This window comes from Procambarus clarkii, chromosome 50 (assembly GCF_040958095.1).
Source record: "Procambarus clarkii isolate CNS0578487 chromosome 50, FALCON_Pclarkii_2.0, whole genome shotgun sequence".
In the NCBI taxonomy this organism is placed as follows: domain Eukaryota; kingdom Metazoa; phylum Arthropoda; class Malacostraca; order Decapoda; family Cambaridae; genus Procambarus; species Procambarus clarkii.
Window position 1 is genome coordinate 18,921,266 of NC_091199.1, and position 10,743 is coordinate 18,932,008.

Genomic DNA, 10,743 nt, shown 5'->3' on the forward strand with positions numbered 1-10,743 from the left:
CTTATCCTGGCAAGGTCGCCAATGTTGGGGTTTATACTCTATTCTTACTCTGGGGTGACCACCAGTTATCTCAAGGTCACTCACCGTAGCCCTGCGGGTCTTCACTCTAATCCTCTCGGCGCCACTGCACGCCAGGAGAGTATCCCAGTCAATCCCAACCGGCCTTCTGATTGAGAAGGAGTGGGAACACACTTCTTGTTTACTTAACTGTTGTGTGGCCCGCCCCAACACTAGGGCTTTACTATTAAACACAAGGTCGCCAACTGGTGTTTTCGGTGTCCAGTAACACCTCAGTGGACTGGTTGAATTAATGGTAGCCTTGGCTAGGTCACACTCAAAAGATCAGGAAATCAGGCAGGTACTTACTCTTATCACTCTTTGCTTTCCAGTATAATATAGCCACAAGATCAATGGAGGGGATGATATAAACACAAAAGTAATTTTGTATTTTACTTAAAAATTCATGAAAGATGTCACAAGGTCATATCAATAAATGAATCAGCTGATCCTGGCTGTAGCCCGGTCGTTCCCACGAATATTATGCACTCACTAAGTGGCAACACCTCCCCCTCTTGTCAATGTCACGACCAGCTGATCGCCTGGCTCCTCGCAAAAGTTTATTGCTTGTTTTTCTAGATTCACGCGCGCCGTTTCTTTAAGTTCTCCAATATTACTAGAAACTCGCACACTCGTTATTGGCAACAATAGCACGTATTACTTAGTTGCACTGTACTCGGGCTCAAACAGTCGTTTCTACAATCAATGCGACAATGACTCAATGTAATGGTTTTACCTTGCCCTTCATTCAATGAAGTATTTAACACTGGAGTTTTCAGTACTTTCTCTCGTGGGCGATAACGCAATAATTCACTGTACTCACAAATGATTAATCACTGCATGAACATAGACACATATAATGTATATAAATCAAACATCAATAAATGGTAAATAAATAGTTTCTGGGCACATAGCCTAACTTCCAAATACTGGCATAATATTATGTATAATTTATCACTATATGTTCACATCAAAGTCTCTAGAAAGATATACAAAACACAGTAAATTTATCACTTGTTCCGGGTGCCTGTACACACCAATAATAAACATGAATATTATAAATACTCTTGATAGTACTACACTGCACACTGGTGCCTTACTATGACATTGGTGAGACTTGCTCACGACATACAAAATCCTCAGGCTAGATAATATAGCCGAATAATATAGCTGACTAAAGGGGAATTTGGGAGGGAAACTAGAAACACCTACTTCAACCTATCCTCCGATGAGAGTTGAGTTGTAGCTCCTGGTCCTGGTGTCGGGAACGCCCCCACACACACGTAGTCGTGCCCTACCGGAACCACTCGTCGTCCCACCGTTTAGCGCGTCGTCTCCGTGCCTTCTTCCCTGCAGGTCCGTACTCCTTCTCGACTTCTTGAAGGGTTGGAGCTGGCCGTCGACTTCTCCCAGCAACGGCTGCCGCCTACGTCTCAGCTGCAGTCGTCCGGATTCCCAAATAGTCCTCTTCTTCCTCAGCTACCCAGTGGCTCTGTCAGCCACTACGCCGTCACGAATGGGTGAACTGCCTCAGACATCGCCTACGTCACTGGACAGTCTTCACTCCTCCTTGCACAGTACCTGTCCTGGAGCACTTGTTGCTCAATAACTGTCGATTCCCTCTCTGGTTCAACACATGAACTAGGGAAGACCTCACAGAGTACTGGCAGACTTCAGGTGATGCGTAAATCCACGGGAGCGGGAAACAACTGTCAAACTGACAGGACCAAACGTCGCACGTCCAACCTCCTTGACGTGTCGTGTCTGACTGCTGGCGCCAGCGCGGGGCGCTGCCCGGACCTCCTTCCTTCGTGACGTCACTTTCGCCACGGGAGGTTTTCATTGCCTCTCGGTGCCACATTGCTGTCGGTGACCAATCCGGTGCCACTGACGTCACACAGTTTTGGGGGGAATCAGGAGAGCCGGCGCCATCTTGGCTCTCTAAAGGGCCTAAACCACAGGCCAAAATATTACAGTTTCACAAATTTCTCGGCTCTCCGAGAACACTCCACTCTCTCCCATATATCAAATTGATGCCTGCTACGTAGAGAACGCTTGGGTAAAGTGGACATGACTCTTACTGCAGGCGTGGGAGAAATATAAGGGGGGGGAACACCGTCACAATATATATATATATATATATATATAGTCTATCAATATGAATTATTGATTAGTCGACATTCACTACTGTATTAGACTACATATATTAGTAATTAAATGGGGAAGCCTTGTCTGTATTGAAGTGGGCCTGGTTCATCAGGTATGAACAAGGATGATCACACCAAATAATCCTTGTGGGTGAGGCTAGTATAACCACATGATAATAGGGTGCCAGGTAGGTGATATTCTTCCTCTTCAATTACACCTATCAAAGGGCACTTACAATAATAGCAGTAATCCTAAATATGACAGCTATATCAGAGGAAATATTGGTATAATTTATTACAGTAAGTTCAAAGAATATTTACGTTGTTTTGTGTCTCGATTCGCATCCTAACCGGTTCACCCTATAGCTACTTAACATTACTGATCAGGAGTGAAAGATAATAAATGGGTTTCGGAATTAGGACACTTCCCTTCATAGTAGACGGAGTTGGTGTTGATAATAGGAGCACTTTACTTCCCATAACACTGTTGTCCAAGGGAAATTATTGGAGCTAGATTAGCCCCAGCGAGACTGTTGTTAAATTAATTGGCGACTGTGGTTGGCCTTCCACCCACTGCCCATGTCCCTTGTTCTGCAGATGCGTCAAGAAGTGGCTAGAGGGGCCCTCACTTACTCTATTTTAGTACTGATAATTAAGTTGATTCAAGGGAAATGTTTTTATGATGTTTACAGTCCAAAGACTGATGTATTGAGGATGTTTCCTATTATTTAGTATGTGAATTTAGTAGCGAAATGTGGCAATGATATCCCTCGTTTTCTACTGCATAAAATTCACTGTGCCTCATTTTCTATGAGTGCTTGAAGCACTATTTCTACTGTTAATTTGTTTTTACAAAACGGCAGTAATATTACCTGCCTATTTTAGTAAATGCTAGTATATGGTGTCGGGTTTTCCGACACCTTCAAATTGGTCTTGAGGCACTGTTAAGCACCATATGTAGTTTTAAATATCTTATGAATATCGCCTCTGCTCTAGACTTTGTTCATCAAGTGAAGAAGTCAAGTTATTGGAAGCACCAGCCCTGAAGCATGCAGATCCTACTGTGACATCAGAATCATTTTCACAATTTTTCCTGGTAATTCTGTCTGTAACACTACATAAATCGAATATTTATTTATGCAAACCTAGGAAAGGTATGGTGGTAGGGAGGAAAATATATTCATCCAGCAGTTTTAAGATTCTCATCCGTGTGCATTCATTGGTAGTGATACTACTTTCTCTCAATACCAGAAAGATAAACAAGCTTCAGTCTGGAAACAAGAAGTTGCAAAAGGTCTATATTTTCAAAGGTCTTAACACAGATTTCCACTCAATTGAAAACTTTTGGAAGGACTTTATAGCAGCTCTATATGGGACAAAAGAAGAGAAAACTTTATTGGCCAGTGTACGATTTGAACTTTTAGCCAATTCTTTGTCTAAAATGCACTTTAACCATGATTTGTTGCCGCCTACTGAAGCAGCATTGCAATTTCATTCATTCAGACCACATCACTAGGTACAGAAATGGTGTGAAAATCATAAAAAATCATTCGACTTAATTGCAAGAAGAAACATTATGCGGTTCTCCCACCACAAGCACCGGACACCCAGCTCCAGTTTTCTTTTAAAAGTAATCTGAAGTTGGGTGTATCTGGATAAAGAAATAAAAATTATTTCATGCAGATGTAAAGGAAACTTTAATGGAGCTTACAGTTGTGGAAAGGTTGAGCTCAAATGATCCATCATTTGCTATAGTTGTAAGGGGTAAACATTTGCTACAGTTGTAAGGAGAAACATTTGCTACAGTGTAGGGGGGGGAGGGAAACATTTGCTACAGTTGTAAGGAGAAACATTTGCTACAGTGAAGGGGGGGGGGGAGGGAAACATTTGCTACAGTTGTAAGGAGAAACATTTGCTACAGTTGTAAGGGGGAAACATTTGCTACAGTGTAGGGGGGGGGAGGGAAACATTTGCTACAGTGTAGGGGGGGAGAGGGAAACATTTGCTACAGTTTGAGGGGAAACATTTGCTACAGTTGTAAGGGGGAAACATTTGCTACAGTGTAGGGGGGGGGGAGGGAAACATTTGCTACAGTGTAGGGGGGGGGGGAGGGAAACATTTGCTACAGTTTGAGGGGAAACATTTGCTACAGTTGTAAGGGGGAAACGTTTGCTATAGTTATAAGGGGAAACATTTGCTACAGTTGTAAGGGGGAAACGTTTGCTATAGTTATAAGGGGAAACATTTGTTATAGTTGTAAGGGGAAACATTTGTTATAGTTGTAAGGGGGAAACGTTTGCTATAGTTATAAGGGGAAACATTTGTTATAGTTGTAAGGGGAAACATTTGTTATAGTTGTAAGGGGAAACATTTGTTATAGTTGTAAGGGGAAACATTTGTTATAGTTGTAAGGGGGAAACGTTTGCTATAGTTATAAGGGGAAACATTTGTTATAGTTGTAAGGGGAAACATTTGTTATAGTTGTAAGGGGAAACATTTGTTATAGTTGTAAGGGGGAAACGTTTGCTATAGTTATAAGGGGAAACATTTGTTATAGTTGTAAGGGGAAACATTTGTTATAGTTGTAAGGGGAAACATTTGTTATAGTTGTAAGGGGAAACATTTGTTATAGTTGTAAGGGGAAACATTTGTTATAGTTGTAAGGGGAAACATTTGTTATATAAAAGTACTTGAAAAGAAAAAGTATTTAATAAAAAAGTAAAAAATAAATATTGAACAAGGACTATGCCTCCCCAAGTGGAGCAAATAATATGTTATACTGTGACACTGCATTCCGTGGCCGTGGACACAGCGCCATTAAAACTATGCACAAGCAAAGTCAGTAATTATCAAAAGACGGCACCAAGCCGGGAAGGCTTTGTAGTACTGCACTAGGTCAACCAACCACGCAACCCGTTCTGGCAAATTTAATAAGTCAATATTGACTTATTAAATATGTGCATAGGTGACATACTTAACATAATAGATACCCTTAAAAAGATTCATAGAAAACACCGACCTTACCTAACCTTGTTAGTATCTTAAGATAAGCATCTTATTGCTTCGTAATTACAATTATTACCTAACCTATAATAGGTATAGGTTAAGTAATAATTGTAATTACGAAGCAATAAGATGCTTATCTTAAGATACTAACAAAGTTAGGTAAGGTCAGTGTTTTCTATGAATCTTTTTAAGGGTATCTATTATGTTTAGTATATCACCTATGCACGTAGTTAATAAGTCAATATTGACTTTACGAATTTGCGAGAACGGGTTGAACCACGATAGGTTGAGCTGATGTCTCTCGGTTCAACTTGTCTTCCTACAAAGAACGTCGCTTTTCGCTCGTATGTGATACCTAAGGGCAAAAATTATTGTACTAGAAAATGTTAGCGGCTCGCGAAATTTACATATTGTCTCGCTTTTTGTTTTGGGTCTTTTGGTAGGTTAGGATAAGGGGACTTTATTACGACCGTTTCTAAATTCTACAAAAATTATTTTATATATTCTGATTAACACTTTAACATTAAGCTCTAGCAGAGTTTATAAGTAATAATATTACCGAGATATGATCAAATGAGTGTCAGGAAATTAGGCGTCGTGATGCTGTGATTGTGTGCGTGTGCGTACTCACCTAGTTGAGCTTGCGAGGGTAGAGCTTTGTCTCTTTGGTCTCGCCTCGCAAACGCCAATCAACTGGTGTACAGATTCCTGAGCCTACTGGGCTCTATCATACCTGTGTGCGTGTGTGTGTGTATTCACCTGGTTGTGCTTGCGAGGGTTGACCTCTGCTCTTTCGGCCCGCCTCTCAACTGTCAATCAACTGTTACTAACTACTATTGTTTTTTTGATTGTTTTTTCACACAACATACACACACCCCAGGAAGCAGCTCGTGACAGCTGACTAACTCCCAGGTACCTATTTACTTCTAGGTAACAGGGGCACCAGGGTGAAAGAAACTCTGCCCATTGTTTCTCGCCGGCGCCGGGAATCGAACCCCGGGACCACAGGATCACGCATCCAGCACGCTCTCAAGTCAGCCGCCAGCCCCCAAGTCAGCCACAGGTGTGTGTGTGTGTGTACTCACCAAGTTGTGGCTGCGGGGGTTGAGCTTTGACTCTTTGGTCCCGCCTCTCAACCGTTAATCAACTGATGCACAGATTCCTGAGCCTACTGGGCTCTATCATATCTACATTTGAAACTGTGCATGGAGTCAACCTCCACCACATATCTTCCTAGTGCATTCCATTTATTAACTACTCTGATACTGAAAAGTTCTTTCTAATGTCTCTGTGACTCCTTTGGGAACTCACCTTCCACCTGTGTCCTCTTGTGCGTGTACCAGCCGTGTTAAATAATCAATCCTTGTCTATCTTGTCAATTCCCCTGAGAATTTTGTATGTGGTGATCATGTCTCCCCTAGATCTTCTGTCTTCCAGCGACGTGAGGTGCAGTTCACGTAATCTGTCCTTATAACTCATGCCTCTTAGTTCTGGAACTAGCCTAGTGGCATACCTCTGAACTTTTTCCAGCTTCGTCTAGATACAGGCTCCATGTGCTTTATTAGATACAGGCTCCATGCTGGGACTGCACACTCCAGGATTGGCCTTACATATGTGGTATACAAGGTTCTGAAGGATTCCTTACACAGGTTTCTGAAAGCAGTTCTGATGTTAGCCAGCCTCACATATGCTGCTGATGTTATTCTTTTGATGTGGGCTTCGGGAGACAGGTTTGGCGTGATATCAACTCCTAAATCTTTCTCTCTGTTCGTTTCGTGAAGGACTTCATCTCCCATTCGGTATCCAGTGACTGTCCTCCTTGTTCCTCCTCATAGTTTCATTACCTTACATTTAATTGGGTTGAACTTTAGTAGCCATTGGTCGGACCATTCCTTCAGTTTAACTAGGTCATCTTGTAGCTTTATGCTATCCTCCTCTGTCTTGATCATCCTCATAAGTTTTGCATCATCAGCAAACATCAAGAGGAACGAGTCAATTCCTTCTGGGAGATCATTTACGTATATCAGAAACAGTATAGGTCCAAGGACTGATCCCTGTGGGACTCCACTGGTCACTCCCTTCCACTCCGAGACCTCACCCCTCACAGTGACTGGCTGTGTCCTGCTGCTTAGGTACTCTCTTATTTAGTGGAGTACCTTCCCTTTCACTCCTGCCTGCATCTCCAGTTTGTGCACTAGTCTCTTATGTGGTACTGTGTGAAAAACTTTCTGGCAGTCCAGGAATATGCAGTCAGCCCAGCCTTCTCTCTCTCTTTTGCCTAATTTTTGTTGCCTGCCCATAGAACTCAATTAATCCTGTTAGGCATGATTGCCTTCTCTGAACCCATGCAGATGTTGTGTTACAAAGTTCTTCCGCTCCGGATGTTCCACTAGCTTTTTTCGCACAATCATTTCCATCATCTTGCATGGAATGCAAGTTAGGGACACTGGCCTGTAGTTCAGTGCCTCCTGCCTATCACCCTTCTTGTATATTTGGACTACATTAGCCGTCTTCCAAATTTTTGGCAGTTCACCTGTTACCAGAGACTTGTTGTACACCATGGAGAGTGGTAGGCACAGAGCTTCTGGTCCCTCCTTTAGAATTCATGGTGAGATTCCATCCGGGCCTTTTGCCTTTGTCACGTTCAAATCTAACAGATGTTTCCTCACCTCCCCACTGGTAATCACAAACTCCTCTAGTGGTGTCTGGTTTGATGTTCCCTCCCTTATCTCTGGGACTTCTCCTTGCTCTGAGGTGAAGACTTCCTGGAATTTCTAATTGAGTTCCTCGCACACTTCCTTGTCGTTTGTAGTGAATCTTTCTGTCCCTATCCTCAGTTTCATTACCTGTTCCTTCACTGTTGTTTTCCTCCTGATGTGGCTATGCAGCAGTTTGGGTTGAGTCTTTGCCTTGCTCGCTATGTCATTTTCAAATTGCCTCTCTACCTCTCTTCTCACCCTGACGTATTCATTCCTGGCGCTCTGGTATCTTTTTCTGCTCTCTAGTGTCGTGTTGTTTCTATAATTTCTCCACGTCCTTTTACTTAGTTGCTTTGCCAGCTTACAACTCTGATTAAACCATGGGTTTCTCATCTACATTTCCTTTTAGACTGGGACGAACTAGTCTGCTGCCTCCTTACACTTCTGTACGATATAGTTCATCATGTCTTGAACCGTCTTTCCTCTCAGCTCTGTTTCTCAAACTTTTTCAGTTAGGAATTTTCTCATCTCCTCAAAGTTTCCCTTCCGGAATGCTGCCCTCTTGCTTTCTGGTCCCTTCTTGAGTACATTTACCCTTCTTCGACCAGATACTCAAACAACAGTACACTGTGATCAATCATACCCACGGCTGCTTCACGGCCGATTTCCCTTATGTCTGAATCATTCAGAGTGAATACTAGTTCGAGTCTTGCTGGTTCACCATTGCCTCTCATCCTCGTGGGACTCTTGACATGCTGACTTAAAAAGTTTCTAGTCGTCACCTCCAACAGTTTCGCTCTCAATGTTTCATCACCTCCATGTGGTTCCTTGTTTTCCCAGTTTTTCCCAGTCTATCCTTCCATGATTAAAGTCCCCCATTATGAGTAGATGGGATCGAATTCTACATTCGATCCCATCATTGAGAGCAGCGGCTGCTGTCTCAATGATAATGTTAACTGCCATGTTGTTTCTGTCATACTCTTGTCTGGGTCTTCTTTCATTTGGTGGTGGGCTATATATCACTGTTACTACTACTCAAACTACTACTGTGTGTGTGCGTGTGTGTGTGTGTGTGTGTGTGTGTGTGTGTGTGTGTGTGTGTGTGTGTGTGTGTGTGTGTGTGTGTGTGTGTGTGTGTGTGTGTGTGTGTGTACTCACCTAGTTGTACTCACCTAGTTGTGTCTGCAGGATCGAGCATTGACTCTTGGATCCCGCCTTTCGAGCATCGGTTGTTTACAGCAATGACTCCTGTCCCATTTCCCTATCATACCTGGTTTTAAAATTATGAATAGTATTTGCTTCCACAACCTGTTCCTGAAGTGCATTCCATTTTCCCACTACTCTCACGCTAAAAGAAAACTTCCTAACATCTCTGTGACTCATCTGAGTTTCAAGCTTCCATCCATGTCCCCTTGTTCTGTTACTATTCCGTGTGAACATTTCGTCTATGTCCACTCTGTCAATCCCTCTGAGTATTTTATACGTTCCTAACATGTCCCCCCTCTCCCTTCTTCTTTCTAGTGTCATAAGGCACTCAGGCGCTCCTCATACCCCATCCCTCGTAGCTCTGGGACGAGTCTCGTTGCAAACCTCTGAACCTTTTCCAGTTTCATTATATGCTTCTTCAGATGGAGACTCCATGATGAGGCGGCATACTTTAAGACTGGCCTCACGTAGGCAGTGTAAAGCGCCCTAAATGCCTCCTTACTTAGGTTTCTGAATGATGTTCTAACTTTTGCCAGTGTAGAGTACGCTGCTGTCGTTATCCTATTTATATGTCCCTCAGGAGATAGATTAGGTGTTACGTCCCCCCCCCCCCAGGTCTCTTTCGCGCGTCATCACAGGTAGGCTGTTCCCCTTCATTGTGTACTGTCCCTTTGGTCTCCTATCTCCAACCCGTTCTCGCAAATTTAATAAGTCAATATTGACTTATTAAATATGTGCATAGTTGACATACTTAACATAATAGTTTCCCTTGAAAAGCTTCATAGAAAACACCGACCTTACCTAACCTACTTAGTATGTTAAGATAAGCATCTTATTGCTTCGTAATTACAATTATTACCTAACCTATACCTATAATAGGTTAAGTAACAATTGTAATTACGAAGCTATAAGATGCTTATTTTAACATACTAAGTAGGTTAGGTAAGGTCGGTGTTTTCTATGAAGCTTTTCAAGGGAAACTATTATGTTTAGTATGTCACCTATGCACGCAACTAATAAGTCAATATTGACTTATTAAATTTGCGAGAACGGGTTGCCTATCTCCTAGTCCCATTTCCATAACTTTACATTTGCTCGTGTTGAATTCCAGTAGCCATTTCTCTGACCATCTCTGCAACCTGTTCAGGTCCTCTTGGAGGATCCTGCAATCCTCATCTGTCACAACTCTTCTCATCAACTTTGCGTCATCCGCAAACATCGATACGTAGGACTCTACACCTGTAAACATGTCGTTAACATATACAAGAAATAGAATTGGTCCCAGCACCGATCCTTGAGGTACTCCACTTGTTACTGTTCGCCAGTCCGACTTCTCGCCCCTTACCGTAACTCTTTGGCTCCTTGCTGTTAGGTAGTTCCTTATCCATGCTAGGACCTTTCCCCCCACCCTCGCCTGCCTCTCGAGCTTGAACAGCAGTCTCATGTGCGGTACTGAATCAAAGGCTTTTTGGCAGTCCAGAAATATGCAGTCTGCCCAACCATCTCTGTCCTGTCTTATCCTCGTTATTTTATCATAGAATTCCAGAAGGTTTGTTAGGCACGATTTCCCTGTCCAGAACCCATGCTGATGTTTGTTCACAAACCTAATGTTCTCCAGGTGTGCAACC